This window comes from Myotis yumanensis, unplaced genomic scaffold, assembly GCF_028538775.1.
Source record: "Myotis yumanensis isolate MYYU_CA2020_CCGP unplaced genomic scaffold, mMyoYum1.0.hap1 SCAF_15, whole genome shotgun sequence".
Classification (NCBI taxonomy): domain Eukaryota; kingdom Metazoa; phylum Chordata; class Mammalia; order Chiroptera; family Vespertilionidae; genus Myotis; species Myotis yumanensis.
In genome coordinates, this window is record NW_027223766.1 from 40,102,422 (window position 1) to 40,125,858 (window position 23,437).

General features: G+C 39.7%; 1 protein-coding gene across 1 annotated transcript in view; it reads right to left on the reverse strand.

Moving 5' to 3' along the window:
* RIMS2 (regulating synaptic membrane exocytosis 2) overlaps positions 1-23,437 on the reverse strand; it is a 353,913-nt gene that overhangs the window by 319,176 nt on the left and 11,300 nt on the right.

The window sequence follows — 23,437 nt, forward strand, 5'->3', positions numbered from 1 at the left end:
TTAACATTTCATTAAATTTATATAGCACTCATACTCTACAATTTTGAAATCTAAAAATTTTCCCTAGTTAATTGGCTTATTAAAGTAAGAAATCACAAAGACTTCGGGTTTTTTTATTGCAAAATAGTTAACATATAACACTGTGAAAGTTTAAGGTACACAACTTGTTGATTTTATACATTTATAGTGCATTATGATTACAACCTTAGCATTAGCTCATGCTTCTATCCCGTCACACTGCCATTCCTTTTTTGTGTAGAGAACATTTACCATCCAGTCTCTTAGCAACTTTAGGTATGTAATACAGTATTATTCATAACTCACTGTGCTGTGCTAACGAACTTATTCATCTTCTAGTTGCAAGGCTGCACACTGTAACACTTCCCCAATTACCCACGCCCAAGCCCAGGTAACCATCATTCTACTCTGTTTCTACGAGTTCAGCTTTTTGCATTCCACACATAAGTGGCATTATACAGTATTCTTTCTCTGATTTATCTCAGCATAATGCCCTCAAGGTCCATCTATATCAGTGGTTCCCAAACTTATTTGGCCTACCGCCCCCTTTCCAGAAAAAAATATTACTCAGCGCCCCCTGGAAATTAATTTTTTTTTAAATTTTAATAGCAATTAAACAGAAAGATATGCCCTATCCGGTTTGGCTCAGTGGATAGAGCGTCGGCCTGTGGACTCAAGGGTCCCAGGTTCAATTCCGGTCAGGGGCATGTACCTTGGTTGCGGGCACATCCCCAGTGGGGAGAGTGCAGGAGGCGGCTGGTCGATGTTTCTCTCTCATCGATGTTTCTAACTCTCTATCCCTTTCCCTTCCTCTCTGTAAAAAATCAATAAAATATATTTAAAAAAAAAAAAGAAAGAAAGATATATGTATTAATGTTTCTACCTTTTTCGTAAAATATAGTAAAGAAAGGTATAAATGAGAAACATTGAAGTTTGAAATTATGAAACTATTTATTGAACTCAGAATAGAAAGGTAATACAAAAAAAGTTAAAACAAATGCACCTGTGGCCATCACCGCCCCCCTGGATCGCTGCAGCGCCCACCAGGGGGCGGTAGCGCCCACTTTGGGAATCACTGATCTATATTGTCACAAATGGTAGATTTTTCTTTTCTCAAGGGTAATACTCTGCTGTGTGTGTGTGTGTTTGTGTGTGTGTGTTTGTGTGTATATATGTATGTGTATCTTCCTTACGCAGTCATCCATTGATGGACCCACAGATTTGTCCCATATCTTGGCTATTTGAATAATACTGCAATAAAACTGAGAGTGCATATACGTCTTCAATATCCTGCTTGCATTCCCACTATCACTGCACAAGGTTCCCTTTTCCTGCACATCCAGGCCAACACATGCTGTCTCCTGTCTTTTTTATGTTAGTCATTTTAACAGCTGTGAGGGGATGGCTCACTGTGGCTTTGATTTGCATGTCCCTGATGATTAAAGATGTTAAGCATCTTTTCATGGACCTGTTGGCCATTTGTAGGCCTTTTTGGAAAAAATGTCTATTTCATTCCTCTACCCATATTTTAATGAAATTGTTCGTATTTTTGTAATTGGATTTTTAAGCCGCCTTAATCACTCCAGTTGTTCTATTCATTTGCATTAATAAGCTTGGTTTTATCTAGATTAAATTTTTGAAAAAATTTTTAAGGCTAAAAAATATTTTGAAAAGAATCTTTTGTCTTTATCTGCTTCATTTTCCTTGTTACTATTTAAGATTCTTAAGATTATTTTAAAATCAAATTTCTTTTAAAATATAGATAAGTATGCCCGACTGGCATGCTCATGGTTGAGCGTCAACCTATGAACCAGAATGTCATGGGTAGATTCCTGGTCAGATTACGTGCCCAGGTTGGGGGCTTGATCCCCAGTGTAGGCCATGCTGGAGGCAGCCAATCGATGATTCTCACTGATGTTTGTTTCTCTCTCTCCCTCTCCCTTCCTCTCTCTGAAATCAATAAAAATATATATCTATCGAGGATTTGGGGTATTTATCATAAAGGAGAATACTGCATGATCATATTTTGTGGTAAATCCTTATCTACATCAAGGATGAGAAATTTTTAAGTGGAAATACTGAAGTAGAGAAACTGCAAAGATATAAGGATTTTGGCTTATCAGCAGTCTTCTTACCTCGTCTCCTTGATTCTCATTCAGTGTAGTTGATATAGGTGATATAGTTTTAACTTATAAAGAGTACGGCTGGAATTCTGGATCCTCACTGGGGTGACAATATCATTAGAACAAGAACACATTCTACAGAGAAGCTACCTTTTTTAAGGTATAAAAAACTTTAGACTCACCGACAATTTTTTAGAGACACTCCAATCTTATATTTTAATTTTACACATTATTGGAAGAGTAACCTGCCCACGGCTGCGCATTCAGTTAGGGGAGCATTACGAACAGAGCACAGATTACCCACACTCGGTACTCCTACATACCTAAATACAATACCTAAATTGACTTGTGTACACTTTTATAATTGTGGCCTGTTAGGTCTGAATTATAGCTTAAAAAAGTGTTGAAAAAAGCAAAAGCGTATGAAGCCAGATATTGTTACAGTCATTATATAGGGAAATAGTTAATGTAGAATGTGAACGCCACCAGGGGAAGAAATTATGGAGGTGTTTTATTTGATGGCTTCATTCACTGCATGTCCCATATTTCTAGAGCCGTGCTGGGACACAGTATGTGATAAAATAAATATTTGTTAAAATCATGATGTTTTAAAATATAATGTCTAACACCAATATACGATTTATGCTTCCTCTTTTCATTTTGCCTAAAGGTGGGAAAAGAAGAAGAAAATCAGAAGGAACACACGTGGACATTTTTCCTGACTGAGAATGCCAAAGAGAAATAGGAATAATAAAGTACTCAGAGTTAACAGTCTAATAGTGAGTTAATAGTCTAATAGTGGATGGACTATTTAACACAGGCAGTTAAGAGCCTTGAAAGGCTTTTGACAACACACTGGCTAGCAGTTTGATGTTAATCTAGTTTTGTCCTAGTCAGGAGACAGAATAGAGATAATATTAAGTACTGTTTGTAATCATTAAGGATCAGTAATATGGGTGAAAGGGAGAGAGAAAAGAGCTATCATTTTTTGAGAATCTACTATCAACTACTGAGATAAGCACTGTGTTAGTTATTTCATTTAATCCTCACCAACCTTTTAATGTAAGGTAGCATTTCTATCTTTATTTGTATTCCCCGTACCCCTGATCCAAAGTGAATCTGTATAGACTGTCTCCAATTTTCAAATAGATTATATTCCAAAATTATCTTTCTTAAATTGATTGTTTGTAACCTAAAATGCATATTCCTCTAGAAGTATTTTCAGGTCCCTATGCTGACCCACAAAAGCTAAATTATAGCTTAAAAAACTATAGCTGAAATACTATAATGTTCTAATGAATGAACAAATAAGAAATCCTGCTAAAAAATATACATTACTTGTTGGGTTAGTTTTTTGTTTTGTTTTGTTTTGTTTTGTTTTGTTTTGTCTCACCCTGGGAACCTAACCTTTATCAACATCATTTTTTCCTGCAGAGATATGTATCTGATGAATGAAGAAAAAAGTATTGAGAATGTGTCCAACGGCCTGGTAGTGGCTTGTCAACAACATAAAAAAAAATATAACTTGGAGAATATTACTCTGAGTTTCATGGGTTACTTTATCTAAACAGAGCATATACTGGCTAAGCTAATAAATAAAAATTTCCTATGAAGAAGAAAGAGGCAGATATAAACCCATATAACACAGATCAAGTCCTGGCTCTTCCAGTATGATTCTGGATGTCAACTAACATATTTAAATCTGTTTCCTCGTCTGTAAAATAAGAATAAAATTACTTTCCCTGCTCTAGGGGACTAAAATAAACCTAATACCACATATTCTCATAACATGAAAATTGACCACCTTGATCATAAACTTCTACGAAATTACCTTTTTTAAAATCCTCATTAAAGATATGTTTTATTGATTTTGACAGGGAGAGGGAGGTGAGGGGAGGGGAGGGGAGGGGAGGGGAGGGGAGGGGAGGGGAGGAGAGGAGAGGAGAGGAGAGGAGAGGAGAGGAGAGGAGAGGAGAGGAGAGGGAAACATTGAGGGGCTGCCTCATGCTCATGCACATGCCCTAACCAGGGATCGAACCCGCAACCTAGGTATGTGCCCTAACCAGGAATCAAAACCACAACCTTTTGGTATACGGAACGATGCTCCAACCAACTAAACCTCCTCAGCCAGGGCTGATGTTAGCTTTTTTTGGCAAGTAACCAAAATACATCACATAACCAACCAGAGTCACAGGTTACTACTGTATTGCTAAACATCTCCCATACCCATCGTTTGACAGAAAAAAATATGCCACAGAAGACCAACCTTCGCATTTCCTCATTAGTTGAAAGGTTAAAGAAAGAACCATGGCAAAGACTATAATCAAGCAGCAATATGAAACTACTCTGCAACTACTAAGTACATTATTAAAAATAATAATTATTTCTTTTTACTGACTGCTTGCCATTTCAGTCATGTTAAGTACTACCCTCTGAAGAAAGTACTATTATTTCCATTTTATATAACAAGGCTGAAGCAAAAGAAATTAAGTAATTTAATTAAGATCAGATGCTTACAAACCACGCTTAGCATCCACATCCCAATATCTTAAATCACTGCAATAGAGCAGAGAATTTGGAGAACTAATATTTAGTAAAAATATTAGGCTTACGAAAACTGTCACATCCTCAAGAATATCCCTAAATAAAAAGAGCTGATATGCTAATTAGGCCGAACAGCAGAACAATCGTCCAGACGACCTTCCAGACAAAGCTGGGGCTGCCTGAGCCCCAGGCCTCGCAGCCACTGTAGCTCAGGGCTGCCTGAGTCCCGGGCCTCACAGCCGCAAGAGCCGTCCTGCCCCACCGCGCCCCAGAGCCACTGCTTGCAGGCCCAGGGGTGGGACCAACGGGTGCTCAATGCACCTCATGGTGACCAGTCATTTGGTCGTTCTAATCGTCATGGACACTGGCTTTTTATATATATAGATTTCTACATTGTATTAATTTTTTTAATATATTTTATTGATTTTTTTACAGAAAGGAAGGGAAAGGAATAGAGAGTTAGAAACATCGATGAGAGAGAAATATCGATCAGCTGCCTCCTGCACACTTTCCACTGGGGATGTGCCCACAACCAAGGTATATGCCCTTGACCAGAATCAAACCTGGCACCCTTGAGTCCACAGGCTGATGCTCTATTCACTGAGCCAAACCGGTTAGGGCTGTATTAATTCTTTCTTACTGCTTTTTCTTAGGTACAGGCAGACTTTTAAGCCTCCTCTACCATAAAGCACATCTACAGAAATATAATATATATAAACTTTAAGTTTTTCTTATGTAAAATTTCTCTTCAATCCCATTCCCACCAAAGTGCTCTTATGTGCTTCTACTGTGGCAAGTCAAGAGAGCTACCTCCTAAAACTTCACAAAAATAGAGATCAGGATATTCTCTGCAGTTCCATTCCCAGAAAAAAAGTTTGGATCACACACAATTGGTCTTCCCAATAAAACACAATTCTGAGGAAACTGAAGCCAGAGGTGGCCCAAACTGCTGTTTTATTATTGGCCTTTGCTCTTTTGCTAAGGTATCTACTTGTGTCAACTGTATCATAAGTGTCAAGTACTGAAGACAGACTGAAGACAGATGGACTGGGCTTTTAATCTACTGCTTACTATTTTTAATTACTTGACCTCTGAGTGTCGTCTATAAAATAAGCATGGTAGCACCTCACTCCCAGGTTTCCTTGGGCTGAAAGGTAATAAAATGCTACACGCACAGCACCTAACACAATGGCTGCTGCTCTATACGTTTTAGCCCCTTCCTGAACTTTGGTTCTTAGGCCTTTTCACATTCTCTCCTTCCGTCTAAGCTTATAGTATTCAGAAGATTGTTAAAGTCCTACTCATGCTGTCGCATTTAGCTGCATGAAAGCCCAACTCATTGCCCCTTGCTAATGAACCACATTGTTGCCTCACTGTTTGGCAAGAATTGAAAATGCGGAAGCCGACCAGATGGCCTAGGTTCACCACTGGCTCCTGGAGCCTCGTCAAGTAATGTTGAATTCTGGCGACACTCTGCAGGTACTCAAAGTAGATCACCTCAATGATGGCGTTAAACATTACAATATTAAAGTACTAGGCACGTATTTGAGCCTGATGTGCCACTTACGGAATGAATAATCACATTTATGAACAAGGCTCTTGGTAGTTTCTAATACCAGGGTCAAGAGGTTAGAATATGAGTGCAGATAAGGCTTTCTAAAAGTGCAGCTCATTGCTAGACTATTTGAAATAACCATAGTGAGCTAGTAGGCTGATAGGCTGAACATCAAGGGAAAAGAAAGCAATTCTACGATCCCTCCACACCTACTCTTACTCCTACCAGCCTAATCTCTCACAATTTTGCTAGGGTAAAATTTCATTGGGAGAAAGGAGTCCTGACACTCAGAGCTAATGGGGGAAATAGTTGTTCCAGATCTGTCCACAGTTTACAGTGGTTCCTGGCTGGTCCACACTTTGCAAATGATGTCCAAAAGAAAGATGTGATGATGCTGAAACAAACCCAGGCCCTTGCCCTGATTGAGAATCAAACAGTGACCTCTTGGTGGACGGGTGAACGATCAACCACTGAGCAACACCCGCCGGGTCCATAAACTTTGTAAATTTATCCAACTTAGCCTTTTTCTACTCCATACAAATTTTTATCATCAGCAGTTTTAACACATCGTAGCAGATTCCACTTCAGTCGTACTGAATTGGTGTTTTCTCAAATTCTTTAAAAATGTTCTTGCTTCTTGTTGTTCCACAGACTATTCATAGAAGCTTATCCTTCATCACTTCCAATTCAGTACCGACTCTTCAAATGAACAACAGAGCAGTTCCAAGAATCTCTCTCAACTCAGCAGGAAAACCACTCAAAATCATTTGCCTCATTTTTTAATTGACTGTAAGATGTTGCTCCTAATGGCCTCAGCTCTTTGAGAAACGATTCTCATTGAAAGGTGTAATAGTTTTAAACAAGTTTATTTTCTCTAGACACATTTTTTCAGCTGCTGCAAAATAAATGTGCTTTAATTAATTCACAAGGTGAGTGGACTGGCTAACAAATGAGCCATTTGGGAATTTTCTTTGATTAAAGTACTTTCATTTTTTCACTTTGAAAAAAAATTCTACCCTAATACATATTCCATTTTAAATTTTCTCATTTTTCCCTAGATGGGAATATTGTGATGGGTGCTTAGTATGGTAATGTCAACATATATTGTATTATTTCAGCACAACTACAGTGTCAACACATAAATAGAATGCATTATCATCTAATTTGACAACAGAATAAACCACACTCCACTATGCTATGAAAGCACACATTTGAAATCCACTTTTCTCTTCTTGTTTTGACATGATGAGTATGCATCGGTAAGTAAAAAATAAATAGAACTAAATGTCACAGTACACTGGGACACATGGCACTCAAAATGCTGTGGAGTTTTAACCGCATCAAACAATCTGTGATCAAGCAGCATGCAAAGAGAAAAAGAGTGCCACACACAGCTCTCTGTCCCAAATACTCAACTCTGCCACACAGCACAAAAACAGCCACAGACAAGACACAAACAGAGGATCATGGCAGCTCCAATGGAACGTTATAAACACTGGAATTTGAATTCCATATAGTTGTCGTGAGTTATAAAATATTCTTTTGACTTTTTAACCACTTGAAAATGTAAAAACCACTCTTATCTCACAGGTCATGCAAAAAAAAAAAGAGAGAGAGAGGGAGCAGATTTGGCCCATGGTCAGTAACTTGCCAACCCCTACCTAAAATCCACCAAATGGAGAGATATGAAAACCAGAATATCCTAGAAAACTTTTTCCTTCACTCCTGGGACCACATTTCAGACGTAGTGAATCATAACTCTGTGATGTAGTCACTGGGAAGTGGATTTGAATGAAGCAGAAAATCATATTTGTGGACAATGAAGAGCCAAAAAATGAAAGATGATCTGACTGAGACCATAACAAAGCTAATTCCTGCAACCACATGAGGCTGAGCATTGCACCATAACTTAATGAAGAATAACTAGAAATTAACACTAGAAGTACCTAATAGTTATAGCTGCATAGTACTGTGCTTTATTGTATCTAGTTATGCCTACATTTACATTAGCTAATTATTGAACATTGCAGAGTGTGTCACTTCTATGCCTCTTGTCTTTAGCCTCAGTTAGGGAGTCCTGCTCAGTATTGTTAAAGAGAGAATAGAAAATAAGTAATTTTTAACTGCAAATACTATGGCTATGTACTATATTGGGCATTTGATATGTTTTTACTCAATTCTCAATGTCCTACAAGGTAAATTACCTTACATTACATTCCCTCAAGGTAAATAACTTATTAAAGGACAAACTAGTAGCTGCAAGAAACATCCCAAACCAACTTTACTTCCAAAACCTAGTGTTTACCTACTTCTAATAAAGCAATCAACATTATAGTAAATATTCTGTTGTTCAAAGTGTGATAAACTTTTTCTTAAAGTTTTTAAATAATTTAAAGTGACATTAAATGTTGATCCTAAATGTATCTTCTGTAGCAGATACAATTTTAAAGGCACAACCATAGAACAGAAAATGTTATAATTAACAGAAATTGGACATGTACTATTCAAACCCCTTAAATTTTATATTTCATTAATCATGAAAAATCTAAAGTAAAAGTCACTTGCTTCTTCATAATGCAACAAGTGAGTAAAAATTAAATGTTCTTCTAATAACAGAATTATAGACATTAAAAGTGGGAAAAGTCAGAGATAATCCAGCCCAGACTCTTATTTTACAAATGAAGGAAGGTATGAAACTTAAAGGCCACAGAACTGATGGAAGAGGTAGGATTGTTGCTACCTCTTGTTTTCACTTTTATTAAAGTATAAAAACTGACTTTTCAGTATGGTAGTAAATTGAGGTAGCTAACCAAAAATGACTTGAATTTCTCTTTTGTTACAATATAATAATCACTAGAGGCCCAATGCACGAAATTCTTGCAAGGGTATCAGCCCTCGCAGCCCCTCGCAGCCCCTTGTGTGCAGGCCCTCACAGCCTCGGCCAGCCCTCACAGCCCCAGCTTCATCCGGAAGGTCATCTGGAAGGATGTCCGGACAGTCGTTCTGCTGTTCCATCTAATTAGCATATTAGCTCTTTATTATATAGGATGTCTATAGGGTCTATAGTGATGTCTTCTTTTCAATTCCTGATATTGGTTAGCGGTACCTTTTCTCTCTTTTTTTATCAGTGATATCAGGTGTTTACCAGTTGTTATTAATCTTTCTTTATTGATATTCTCTTACGTTCATTTTTCTTTTCATTGATTCCTCTCGTCTTTATTATTTCCTTCCTATTATTTCCTTCCTTCTGTTTTCTTTGGGCTTAATTTTCTGAGATTTTTATCTTACTTCCTTGAGATGAATGCATTAGATCATTTTCACCCATTCTTCTTTTATGATATATGGCCAGAAATCTATCAATTACCTTCAAAGGAACTTAGCTGCATCATACAAACTTTGGCAAGTTGTGTTTTCATTATTATTCAGGTAAAAGTAATTCTTTGTAATTTCTTCTTTAATCCTTGGGTTATTTGGAAGTAGATTTCTTGATTTCTAAATATATGGGAATTTTCTAATTATCTTATGTTACTGATTTCCAGTAGTATTCACAGAACATACTCTGTATATTTCTATTATCTGATTTTTGTTCAGAACTGCTTTATGACCTAGTATATGGTCAATTTTGGTGTTCTTTGTGCACTTCAGAAGAACATATATATTCTGCAGGTGTTGGGCACAGTACTATAGATGTTTAAGGTATAGCATATTAATCATTACTAATTTTTTGTCTGTTTGATCCATTGAGTGCCTGAGAAATCCATTACTTGAATCTCTTGTGAGTTTGTTGCTATGGTCTTTGTTTCACTTAGTTTCAGTTATATGATCTTGTCTCCAGTATGTCTGGGTATTTCTGTGTGGATGTAAACATTTTATGAAAAAACTGTAAAAATTATTTAAGGCCTAAGATGATGTTATCTTCCTCCAGAAAGAATTGACTTTTGCTTAAACAAGTGGCTACAGTCATTAACAATCCCGGATATCCTTAATCCAATCAATGATTCTAGACTAGGTTTTATTTATAAGCAGACCATTCTTTTTGTTTGTTTGTTGTTGTTTTTGTTAATCCTCACCCAAGTATGTTTTTCCATTGATTTTTAGGGAGGGTAGAAGAGAGAAAGAAAGACAGAGAGAAACATTGATGTGAGAGAAACACACTGATTGGTTGCCTCCTGCATGAGCCGCGGTCAGGGCCAGGGCCGGGGAAGAGCCTGCAACCAAGGTACCTGCCCTTGATGGGAATCAAACCCGGGACCCTTTGGTCCACAGGCCAATGCTCTATCCACTGAGCCTAACCGGCTAGGGCCATTGTATTTTTGATTCACCTGCTCCTAAGGCATAGCACTCCAGGATCCTAACCCCAAGGCTAGGGGATGAAGCAGGAAATCTCCTTTCTTGGTGGACCCTGAACTCAAACTGCTGCTCCCTTAGCCCCATCCCATGAGTGTGTCAAACGCACTTTTCGGTTTCTCAGCCTCTCCACCACCTCTACTGGGAACAGAAGTTTCTCCTAAGGGAAAAAAGCCTCACATGCCCAGCTCACCTCTTTGGGCTTCCTTCTTCTCCAGGATTTTGTCCCCATCGTCTTCACTGATGGGTTAGCTCTCTGATACCTTCACACAGATGATTTTTATATGTGATCCATCTTTTCTAGTTGTTCTCAGTGGGAGAGTTAGTCCAAATTGCCTAATCCACCATCACCAGAAGTGCACTCTCAATTCCTCTTATCTGTAAAATGAGGATAATAATGACATCTTCCTCAAACATATTATTAAAAGAGATCAGAGTGCCTATGACACATTAAGAGCTCAAGAATGTCTGGCTATGGATGCCAGTTACCTTTTGCTAATCTAAAACTAGGCTCAGTTAATAGATTCTTGTGATTTTTGCCTGCCTAGTATCCACTGTATTTAACACCTCCAAATTCCTTTGACAAATTAGCCCTCAACTATTGAGTAATCTTGATGGAGCTGTCCACCAAGGTGCCGTGTCCTCCTCCTCTGATGAAGGATGGGCAACTAATCAAAGCTAGGGCAGATCAGCCTTTCTATTGGTAATGTGACCCTTAAGAAGAAAAGAGTTAGGCTGATCCATACAAACAGCAAGTAGCACCATAAACAGGGCATCCATTAGTGTCTGCAAACTAGCTATCCAGAGCTAATAATTTCTCTCTTTTCCAGGGACTAGTTACTCCACTTTCTGATGACTATCCAATGCTCCTATCATAAATATATTTTCTTCTTAACTTAACCAGGGTCCATTTTTTGTTGCTTAAAACTAAAATACTTAATTGATACCCCAATGAAGAACTATCTCACTTTCAAAGGTTTTCTGTGGGTCCCTGTGACGTAATCTTTCTGTTAACCAGAAAAAAATAAATAAAGCACCTTTATTTATTTATTTTACATCACTTAGAAAGTTGCAAAAATGCTTCTCTCTAGTATGACTAAAGAAGCAGTATTTTGTAACTTCTTTCTGTGCTGGTTCTTTATTGGCTCTCAGGTCCACGCCTGCCCTCCCATGCTCTCCTTTTATTTCAGAGGGAGTTAGAAGTCTATATAGACTACATTTCCCATACTACCTTAATAGCTGGTTTCCTTATGTTCTGCCACAGGGAAACACTGGTAAAAAAATTAGATGGCAGGAGAAGATAAACCATTTTATTTCCTTCCTTCTGTTTCTTATTCCAACAGAGACAGCAGCAGTATTCCAGGAACCTCAGCAGAAGTTTGATCATGGACTCTGGCTCCAGCAGCAACAGCTGCACCAGATAACTATCGTACAAATGCTGGTTACTGCGACAGCAGTGCAGTTCCAGTAGGGGTAGCAGTGGGTGACCACAGGCGCTAGCATCCTCTGAGATGAGTCCAACATCATCAACAAGACTACAGGCTTTTTCATCACTAGATGCACTGGCTCCTGAGCTCTCTGCAAAGCAGACGGAGCTCCAGGAGCAACAGCAATAGTTCAGCAATCGTAGCATCACAGTACTTATGGGCTCTGTTTAACACCATTTCATTTTTAGTCCTAGAAGTGGTAGTGGTTTCCTGCAATCGGTGATCTTCCAGTAAATTCATCACCCACTTTTTGCTACTCCAGACCAACCAATTCTTTTGGTAATTAATTCCCAATATTAAATTCCCCTTGTATGAAATATTTACAGTGGCTCTTGTTTTCCTAATTACACCACTTTTCAGTGTCTTGGGCCTCTTCTTTTTCTATTTTTCCAATTTTTTTGTTTCTTTTGTCCACTCATTTTTTTCACTCCATTTTTCTATCCTCTCTCTCCATTTTTTTTCTTCCTTCTTGACCTACTTCTTAAGTATACCAATAGTATCTATGTCATTTTTTTATTATAATGACATGGCAAAAGAGGTTGGAACGTTTTCAATTTAATTAATCAGTAGTTCAAGTACAAAAACAATATTTTCCTCAGAGACTATAATTTCATTAAAATCTTTTTTATAACCACAAATGTCAATATCTAAAAAATACTTTTGTAAACACTACCACAGTTCACCACTTGAGTGGTAACATCATCTAAGCCCCAAAACTCAAAGTAACAACTTGAATTAAACTGCAAATTATAAATCATAGCCTTAGGATATATTTCATGTATCATTTTAAAAGTATGATCATCTATATATATAAAAGACTAAGCGACTGGCCGACTGGCCAGTAGCTATGATGTGCACTGACCACCAGGGGGCAGACACTCAACGCAGGAGCTGCCGAGCGACAGCAACTTTGCAGAGTGCCCTCTTGCACTCCAGGACCCCATGGGGAATGTCAGACTTCTGGTTTCAGCTTGATCTCCACAAGCCAGGCCGAGAGACCCACCTGCTAGAGGGACCTCACTCACTCCACAGACCCCCTTTGAGCCCTGGCACCGCCCCAGATGTGGCGAGCCGGGGAGGGACTGCAGGAGGTTGGCTCTAGGGCATGTCAGGCCCATCTTGCCCAGTTCCAACTCGCCGGCCACCTTCTAATTAATTTCCTTTCAATGTGCACGAATCCATGCACCAGGCCTCTAGTTATCCCATAATAAATAAGGAATGCTTGGTACATGTTTTAGAAGGTAACAGTAAGACAATGTCAAGATATTTTAACTCATCTAAGAGTTTTTTTTTAAAATCTACTAGTTTGGGAGACAACCAAGATGGCGGCATAAGGTATATACCTGTACTTGCCGTCCCCCACAACCACATTAAAACTACAACTAAAAGACAAAACAGCTATCATCCAGAACCACGGGAAAGCTGGCTGAGTGGAATTTCTACAACTAGAAGGAAAGAAAAAAGCACATTGAGGCTGGGTAGGAGGTGCAGAGGCACCAAGAGCAGAGGTACGAAGGCACACGAACCGGGCTGCACCTGGGTGCGAGGTTTTTTTCAATCGGGAGATACAAGCCCCCAACTGCACTGAACTCATTTCCGGCGAGACTCTAGGGACCCAGACTCCTATGGGGAGAAACTGGACTGTTTGGCATCGGGTCAGAAAGCGAGGGTGGCTTTCTTGCAGAACTGCTCGCAGGGATCATTGTTACTGTGAGGGCACGGGACTCGGGGACTCGGGGATGGGGAGACCTGGAGATGGCTGATGGACAGGTATCGATGTTTGCTCTGCCCTGGTGATTCTCTGAGACCCCGCCCCACCCAATTTAAAACCCCACCCAAGCTGTGGAATCACCTGTCCTTTTGCAGCCTAACCTAACAAACTGCAGCTGGGTCAGAGAGCTCCAAAATTTCCAAACCCCAAACATAGAGGAGAAATCTGCAGATCTCGTGGTAGCTCCTGCTGGGTGTATCACACAGTGGTTGAATTTGTACCTCCTTGGAGATCAAGGAGCCAGTGTACCCAGTGGTCAGATACCAGATTTCAACTCCTCACATCCATAAGTGACACACTCAAGAGGCAGACTCAATGAGCACCAAAGCCCCACTGAAGCAAGTCCTGCCCCATAAGGGTGTCTCCAGCACAGCAGTTCTTCCACTATAGACACAGCAGGCCCTTGCAATCAATTGGCCTTGAGGTCATTTCCTCCCAGGGATACCAACAGCAATCAAGACTTAACTATAACAAGACGGTGCACCCAGCCCACAAAGGGGTGAATCAAGAGTGTCCACCTCAGGTGATTGGAGAGGCTGAGCTACTGAGCCCAATAGGACACCTACCACACAAAGCCACTCTATCAACACAGGGAAGCAGCCAAAATGTGGAGACAAAGAAACATGTCACAAATGAAAGAAATGGAGGAAAGCAAATTACTGGATTTAGAGTTCAAAACCACAGTTATAAGGTTACTCAAGAATCTTCTACAAACCTCCAAGGAACTTAGTGAGACCTTCAAGGATCTTAATGAGAATACCAAAAAAATGGAAAAGGACCAATCAGAAATTAAGCATACACTGACTGAAATAAAGAATAATATACAGAGATCCAACAGAAGACTAGAGGATCCCAAGAATCAAGTCAAAGATTTGAAATACGAGGAAGCAAAAAACACCCATCCGGAAAAGCAAAAAGAAAAAAGAATCCAAAAATATGAAGATAGTGTAAGAATCCTCTGGAACAACTTCAAACGTACCAACATCCGAATTATGGGGGTGCCAGAAGAAGAGAGAGAGCAAGATACTGAAAGCCTATTAGAAGAAATCATGACAGAAAACTTCCCCTACCTGATGAAAGAAATAGACTTACAAGTCCAGAAGCCAAGAGAAACCCAAATAAGAGGAATCCAAATAGGACCACACCAAGACACATCATAATAAAAATGCCAAGGGCAAAAGACAAAGAGCAAGTCTTAAAAGCAGCAAGAGAAAAACAGTTAGTTACCTACAAGGGTGTACCCATACGACTGTCAGCTGATTTCTCAACAGAAACCATGCAGGCCAGAAGGGAGTGGCAAGAAATATTCAAAGTGATGAATAGCAAGAACCTACAACCAAGATTACTCTACCCAGCAAAGCTATCATGTAGAATTGAAGGTCAGATAAAGAGCTTCACAGACAAGAAAAGGCTAAAGGAGTTCATCACCACAAAACCAGTATTATATGAAATGCTGAAGGGTATTCTTTAAGAAGAGGAAGAAGAAAAAGGTAAAGACAAAAATTATGAACAACAAAGGGACAACAAATAAATATCAACAAGTGAATCTAAAAATTAAGTCAATAAAAAAATCTGATGAACAGAATAAACTAATGAATATAATAGAAGCAGGGGCATAGAAAGGGAGTGGACTGACAATTCTCAGGGGGAAGAGGGTGTGAAGGGTGCGGGAAGAGATTAGACAAAAATCTTATACCTATGGATGAGGACAGTGGCGGGAGGTAAGGGCATGGGGTGGGGTGGGGTGGGAACTGGGTGGAGGGGAGCTATAGGGGGGAAAAAAGAGGAACATCTGTAATAATCTGAACAATAAAGTTTTAGGTAAAAAAAATAATAAAATCTACTAGTTTGTCTAGAAGACACAAATTCATCTGTTCACTTGAGATCACAAACCAAATTTAGCATCTGTTCAAAACTGAACTCTTGTTTAAACCAGAAACCTGGTATCTCTCTTCCCCACTCTAAAACACTCTCCATCACCACTTCCCCCCACCCCACATCAATACACTCAATCCTCTCAAGGGCATGGCTCAGTGACTGAGTGTTAACCTGTGAACCAGGAGGTAATGGTTCAATTCCCAGTCATGGAACATGCCCAGGTTGTGGGCTCAGTCCCCAGGGAAGAGGCATGCAAGAGGCAGCCGATTAATAATTCTCTCTCATCATTGATGTTTCTAGCTCTTTCTCTCTTTCCCTTTCTCTCTGAAATCAATAAAAATACATATATTTTTTAAAAATACACTCAATCATGTACACTTAAATTGCCATTACATAAAGAATAAAACTGAACTCTTTGCCACATCATATAAGGAAGTCCCTGCCTAATTTGGCTGGCTCCTGCCTACTGGGGTCCATCCTCAATTTATCTACTTTCCTTATTCAACACACAGAGATAAGGAAAATAACCACTGGTCACAGAATTATTCAATCCTAATTCATCATACACACATGTGCATGCACAAAGTCCCTTTCAGTCCTTGGGCGATACCCCCTATGAAAGTTCCCCACCACATACTTTCTTATCTCCTGTCCTCCCTCTTCTTCCAGAGAAGTGGTTAAAATCAAAGTTAAGGACATCTTCCCTAGGCAAAGAATAGGTAGCAAGTGAGTTAATATTCAATACAAAATTAAAGGTGGAACCTGCACTGTTTGGCAGGGAATACATTAACAAAGAATGGATACTACAGATTCAAGACATGCCCCCTTTCTCCTATGTGGTGAAGAATAAACCATCTCTCATGTTCTCTCTCTCTCTCTCTCTCTCTCTCTCTCTCTCTCTCTTTCTCCTCACATCCTCATTTCTGGCTACAACAAAGTGATTAATCCAAGTTTATCCTTAGGGTCAGCTTTTACACTACTTTTTGAGGTGTTTTTTTTAATTTGTTGGGGTGACACTAGTTAACAAAATTATACAGGTTTCAGGTGCACAATTCCACAACCCATCATCTGTACACTGTATTGTGTGTTCACCACCCAAACCAAGTCTCCTTCCATTACCATTTACCCCCTTATACCTTTCTCCACCTCCCTCCAATCCCCAATCCCCACACTGTTGTCCATGTCCATGAGTTTATTCTGGTTTTCTTTTCTTTTTTTCTCAATCTCTCCACACACATACATACCCAGTCCCTCAACCCCACCCCCAGCTGTCATCCTGCTCTCTGTCTATGGGTCTATCTCTAGTTTGCTTGATAGAGTATTTCTAATACCATACTAAAATTCCCTGACATTATACCCCTTCGTATCTCACATCAGTACCTTGAAATGCTTTAAACAATGTCTTTAACTCCTTCATTAATTCATTACTGAGCCCCTACTATGAATCAGGCACTGTGCTAACTTTAAAAAGGCATAGAGAGATACATCATCACACACAATTCCTGTCCCCAGTCTCCCCATAAACATAACTTATTAATAACTAGCTTAACCTGTAAATAAATATCTGCTCAAAAGTTATAACTTTATTTGATTAGCCACTTGGAAAATTTAAAATTATTTTTTTATTATTTGCCATTTGAGAAATAATGATTATTCTTTCTCTAATGCGCTACAAATTGAGGAGAGAAGATTAAACAGTAGTAGAGTAGTAGATGCCCAAGGAAGTTATACATAAATGGGGAAATGTATCAAGTGGCAAACTAGGATGAACACAAGATAGATTCCACCAAGTTTATTACTATTTCACTGGGGCCCCACCCTCTTTAGCATTAGACCTGGCATAGAATAGAAACTGCACTGTCATTAGAAACATCATCTTTGGGCCACAAGAATCACAACCCTGTTTTCAAAAGATTAGTAAAGTTTTTTTCTATTTTATTGAGACTATTATAAAGGAGCTATATCTTAAGAGGGTCTGTCAATGAAGTGATCACTCTTCTCCATTCAAACCCCAGGAAAATATTGGTGAAATTTAATTACAATATCAACCTAGTGTTCCTTAACCTTTCTTTTAAGGAGATAGAGTAAAACTCTTGCTCATATTTTAATATTATTCAAGTGAAGTTATACTCTGAATAAATTCCATAAAGACAAACCACAAGCAACTAAACCAAAACTTGTGGGAAGACCTATGCAACAGAGTGGAGAAAAAATATTTTTAACAAATAATATTGGAGATTTTTTTCTTTAGGATAAAACTGTACATTTATTTAATAAAATACTGTGATAAGCTACTGCAGAATGGAATGGAAGCTCCAAGGGAATAGATGGAAAGAAAAAAATAAAAAAACCATAGCTAACATGATATGCATAAAAATTAGTAAAATTGGAGACTGGAGAAGAAATAGAGAAAAGAGAGCACAAAAAGAAGGTAAGGCTAATAATATGCCCATAAATTCTAAGCCACGTGGGTAAAAATGCTCTGAGAATTTTTAGAATGGAAAAGTATAATTATATTTGAATTATCCACCTCATTATCATTATCCCTAAATCTCCAGAGAAATGGTATTAAGACAGCTGCCTACTATAAGTGAAATTTTAGAATTCAGAAAATAGGGCTGTGTCCCACATGTGGCCTGACACCAGGACAGAAATAAAAGCAAAATATAAAACAAAAAAAATAAATAGTGAAATGTTTAAATTGATTTTTGTTCAAGTGTTAAAAATAAGAATGGAGGAGAACCCATTTAATTGAATATGCATGGCATGTGACAGGTGATAAGGTAGATGATTGAAAATATATATTCATGGAAAAAAATGTATGATATCCTTTTAAGTAAAAAAAATTTATAATAAAGTACTAAGCAGAATATAAAATTATATACAGGGTAGGCAAAAGTAGATTTACAGTTGTTTTTATGGAAAATACAATAATCTATATATATAAAAGCCCAGCAACCGGACCAGCAGCATGACCAAAGAGACCAGAATGACCAATGGCTATGATAAGCACTGTGGCAACCAACCAGTCTGATCTGGGCCCCTATTGCCCCCCCCTCACCAGCCCTGCCCCTGATTGGCCCCCAACACCCTGATCGGGAGTGAGGCCGGCTAGCCTACAGCCCATGGCCCCTCCCCTTGGCTGGCCCCACCCCTTATCTCCCCCCCACCCCAACAGGGCATAGGGCAGGCCGGCTAACTGCCCACGGCCGCTCCCCGCCCACCAGCCCGGCTGATGGGCCCCCATCAGGATGGGCTGGGCGGACTTCACCTGTGCAGGAATTTGTTCACAGGGCCTCTAGTCCTATATAATAAAAGGCTAATATGCAAATCGACCAAATGGCAGAACGACCGGTCACTATGACGTGCACTGACCACCAGGGGGCAGACACTCAATGCAGGAGCTGCCCCCTGGTTGTCAGTGCGCTCCCACAGGGGGAGCACCGCTCAGCCAGGAGCCAGGCTCACAGCTGGCAAGCACAGCGATGGTGACTCTAAAGATGGTCAACTGCCGGCTTAGGCCTGCTTCCTATCAGTCAGACATCCCCCGAGGGCTCCTGGACAGCGAGAGGACATATGCCAGCCTGAGGGACATCCCCCCCAGTGCACATATTTCATGCACTAGGCCTCTAGTTAATAAAGAATGATACAAGACTAAACTCAGTGGAAAAAGGAAGATAGCGGCATAGGTAAATGCCTGCCTCCTACAACCACATCAAAATTACAACTAAAATACAGAACAACCATCATCCGGAACCACCGGAAAACTGGCTGAATGGAAGTCCTACAACTAGAGAAGTAAAGAAGAAAGCACACTGAGACCGTTAGGAGGTGCAGAGGTGCGGAACAGGCTAGTCTGGCACCCACGTGGGCTGCTTTTTAATAGGGAGGGAGATTGTCTCTGCAGAGGCCATCCAAGGAGTAAGAGAACCCAGCCCCACACCAGACCCCCAGCCAGGGTCCCAGAGCTGGGAACAGAAGTCCCTAAGGGCAGTAAGAACTACAGGCTGTAAAAACCAGTGCAGATTGGGGCTCAGTGACACAGAGACTGCTGGAGACCCAGCTGCTCCTCTTAAAAGGCCAGCAACATGAACTGAACTTACAAGGTACCGCTTCCTCTAAGCTCCAGCACCTGGGTGAGGCTCTGGGGGACAGAGACACATACGAGGAGAAATTGGACTGTCTGGTATCTGGGCATGAACTCGGGGGGGGGGGGGTTTCTCCTAGAAGAGGTGTTCATAGGGATCATTGTTCCTATGCTGGGACCTCCCCACCAGTCCTGGGGCTGACTGGCAGCCATTTCTGCTTGCTCTGCCCTGGTGATTCTCTGAGACCCTACCTCATCCAATTTATAACCCCACCCAAGCTGTACACAGCAGCTTTTGCATATGAATGGCCTGTCTTTGCTCAAGCTAAAATCTCTCAACAAGCTGCAGCTGGGTCAGGGAGCCCCAAACTTATCAATAAAAGGCCCAAGACCCAGCACCAGCACTAGCCTGCCTTGCTTCATAGCTGGGCCACATTTGGGCACTTCCAAACCCGATACAAAGAGGAGGAATCTGCAGATCTCTCTGGAGTCCTGTTGGCTGGCCCCAGGCAGTTACTGACTTTGCACCTCCCTGGAGATCCAAGAGCCAGTGTACCCAGTGGTCAGTGTCAGACCATACCAGATTACAACTCTACACATCCATAAGCAACACACTCAAGGGGAAGACTCAGTGAACACCAAAGCCCCACTTAAGCAAGTCCTGCTCCATAGGGGTGTCTCCTGCACAGTTGTCCCACTGTAGTCACAGCTGGTCCTCACAGCCAATTGGCCTAGTCACACCAACAGCAATCAAGTCTCAACTACAAGACTGTGCTTACAGCCCACAAAGGGGTGAACCTAGAGCTCCCAGCTCAGGTGACTGGGGAGGCTGAGCCATGGGTGCTATAGAACACCTACTACACAAGGCCACTCTACCAACTCAAGGAGATGTAGAAGCTCTACCCAATACATAGAAACAAACACAAAGAAACAGCCAAAATGTGGAGACAAAGAAACATGTCACAAATGAAAGAAGTGGAAGAAAGCAAACTACTGGATAAAGAATTCAAAACTTACCCAAGAATTTTCTAGTAACCTCCAAAAAATGGGAAAGGACCAGTCAGATAAGCATACACTGACTGAAATAAAGAATAATGGTATATAGGGATTCAACAGTAGAGTAGAAGATTCTGAGAATCAAATTAATGATTTAAAATATGAGGAAGCAAAACACACTCAACCAGAAAAGCAAAGAGAAAAAAGAATCCAAAATATGAAGATAGTGTAAGGAGCCTCTGGGTCAACTTCAAGTGTGCCAACATTCACATTATGGGGGTGCCAGAAGAAGAGAGAGAGCAAGATATTGAAACCTATTTGATGAAATAATGACATAAAACTTCCCCTACTCGTGAAAAAAATAGACTTACAAGTCCAGAAAGCAGAGTCACAAACAAGAGGAACCCAAAGAGGACCACACCAAGACACATCATAATTAAAATGCCAAGGACTAAAGACAGAGAGAGAATCTTAAAAGCAGCAAGAAAAAAGCAGTTAGTTAACTACAAGAGAATGTCCATATGACTGTCAGCTGATTTCTCAACAGAAACTATGCAGACCAGAAGGGAGTGGCAAGAAATATTCAAAGTGATGTATAGAAGTACCTACAACCAAGATTATTTCATCCAGCAAAGCTATCATTCAGAATTGCAGGTCAGATAAAGACCTTCACAGACAAGAAAAAGCTGAAGGAGGCCATCACCACCAAACCAGTATTATATGAAAAGTTGAAGGGTATTCTTTAAGAAGAGGAGGAAGAAGAAAAAGATAAAAAATATGAACAACAAAATGGCAACAAATACATACCTAGCAACAACTGAATCTAAAAATCAAAATAAATAAGAAATCTAATGAACAGAATAAACTGGTGAATAAAATAGAACCAGAGACATGGAAATGGAACAGACTGACAATTCTCAGAGGGAAGGGGGGTGGGGGGGAGGGAGTGGGAAGAAATTAAACAAAGATCTTATATGCATATATGCATTACCTCTGGACACAGACAATAGTGTGATGAGGGCGTGGGGCAAGGTGAGAACTAAGTAGAGGAGGGCAATGTGGGGACAAAGAGGGACATCGGTGATCATCTCAACAATAAAAATTTAAAAAAACAACAAAAAACAGGAAGGGGGGTGAAGAGGGGGAAGATCCAACTACTTATAAAGCTACCTTAATTGATTAGATTTAGACTACAGAAATACCCCTATATTCTAACAAGACAAAAAACAAGATTAATAAAAGGGAAATTTTTACTAGAACTACCATCTTACATTGCTACAAAAGCCAGCCCAACTCTAAATAATAATCTTTCTGACTCTAGTATCTTTAGACAAAGGTAAAAGACAAGTAGCAAAGCCCTAAAAACAAGAACGGAGATTAGAGTGCTGCGTGTAGGCCTGGAATCAGGAGTTCTAAACTGAGGATTAAGCATTGCTTCTAACAGTCTAGTAAAGGTTCCAGGAAAGAGAACCAGAATAGAAACTGACTCTAAAGTGGAAGGCTATACCAGAGATTATTCATGAATCACAGAAATGAATGGAAATTGTGAGTAAAAGCCAGGATAAAACCAAGAAATGTGAACTGGAAAGGGTGGGAAATAGAGAGTGTTTGAAAACACTGGAAATAGTGAAACATATGGTAAATTGTGAGACAGTAAATTGTGAGCTATGGCATGGTTATATAAATTCCCGCTGCAAAATCTGGTGGCAGATTGGAAGCATGTGTTCCAAAACAATTCCAAAAGATTCCTATTGAAGCTGAAGAAAACGAATAATGAGAGTTTCGTATCCTTATCATTATCTAAGTCTCTTCAAAAGGTGTTTTTAGCATAAGTTTTTATATTAAGTCAATGAATTGTTTATTCCATACATATCCCTCTCCCCTACTTCAATGCTAGAGAAACAGTGAAAACGTTATTATAGCTCAAAGAAAAGATTTATGAAAGAGGTGGAAGATGAAGCTGGAAAGACAGGTTGGGAAAGGACTGTGAAGGACCTTGTAAGCAAAAATAAGTAGTTTGAATTTTACCAAGCAATAGGAAGTCTAAAGAGGCCTTTATACTAGGGGATGGTTTAAATTTGATTTTAAGATGGTACAAGCAATACAAGGAAAGCCCAGTATAGAGACAGAAGACCACAGAATGGCAACACCAGTGGAAACAGACTGGTGACAATTCTTACACTAGTTAGACTTTTTGACACTAACTCAAAAGAATTTATTGACATAATAGACCCTATCACAGCGGTTCTCAACCTGTGGGTCACGACCCCTTTGGGGGTCAAACGACCCTTTCACAGGGGTCACCTAAGACCATCGAAAACATATATATAATTACAGATTGTTTTTGTGATTAAGCACTATGCTTTAATTATGTTCAACTTGTAACAATGAAATTGGGGGTCACCACAACATGAGGAACTGTATTAAAGGGTCGCGGCATTGGGAAGGTTGAGAACCACTGCCCTATCATACTCTTATTTCTAAACTCTTCACTCTAATCAAATATGCCAATGAGATAAATTCAAATTTTTTAACATGATATACAAAGATAGGTGATTATAAATATTTAACAAAATCATTGTGAAATTAATATGCCAATCATTATACACATTAAATATAAATTTCTTTATT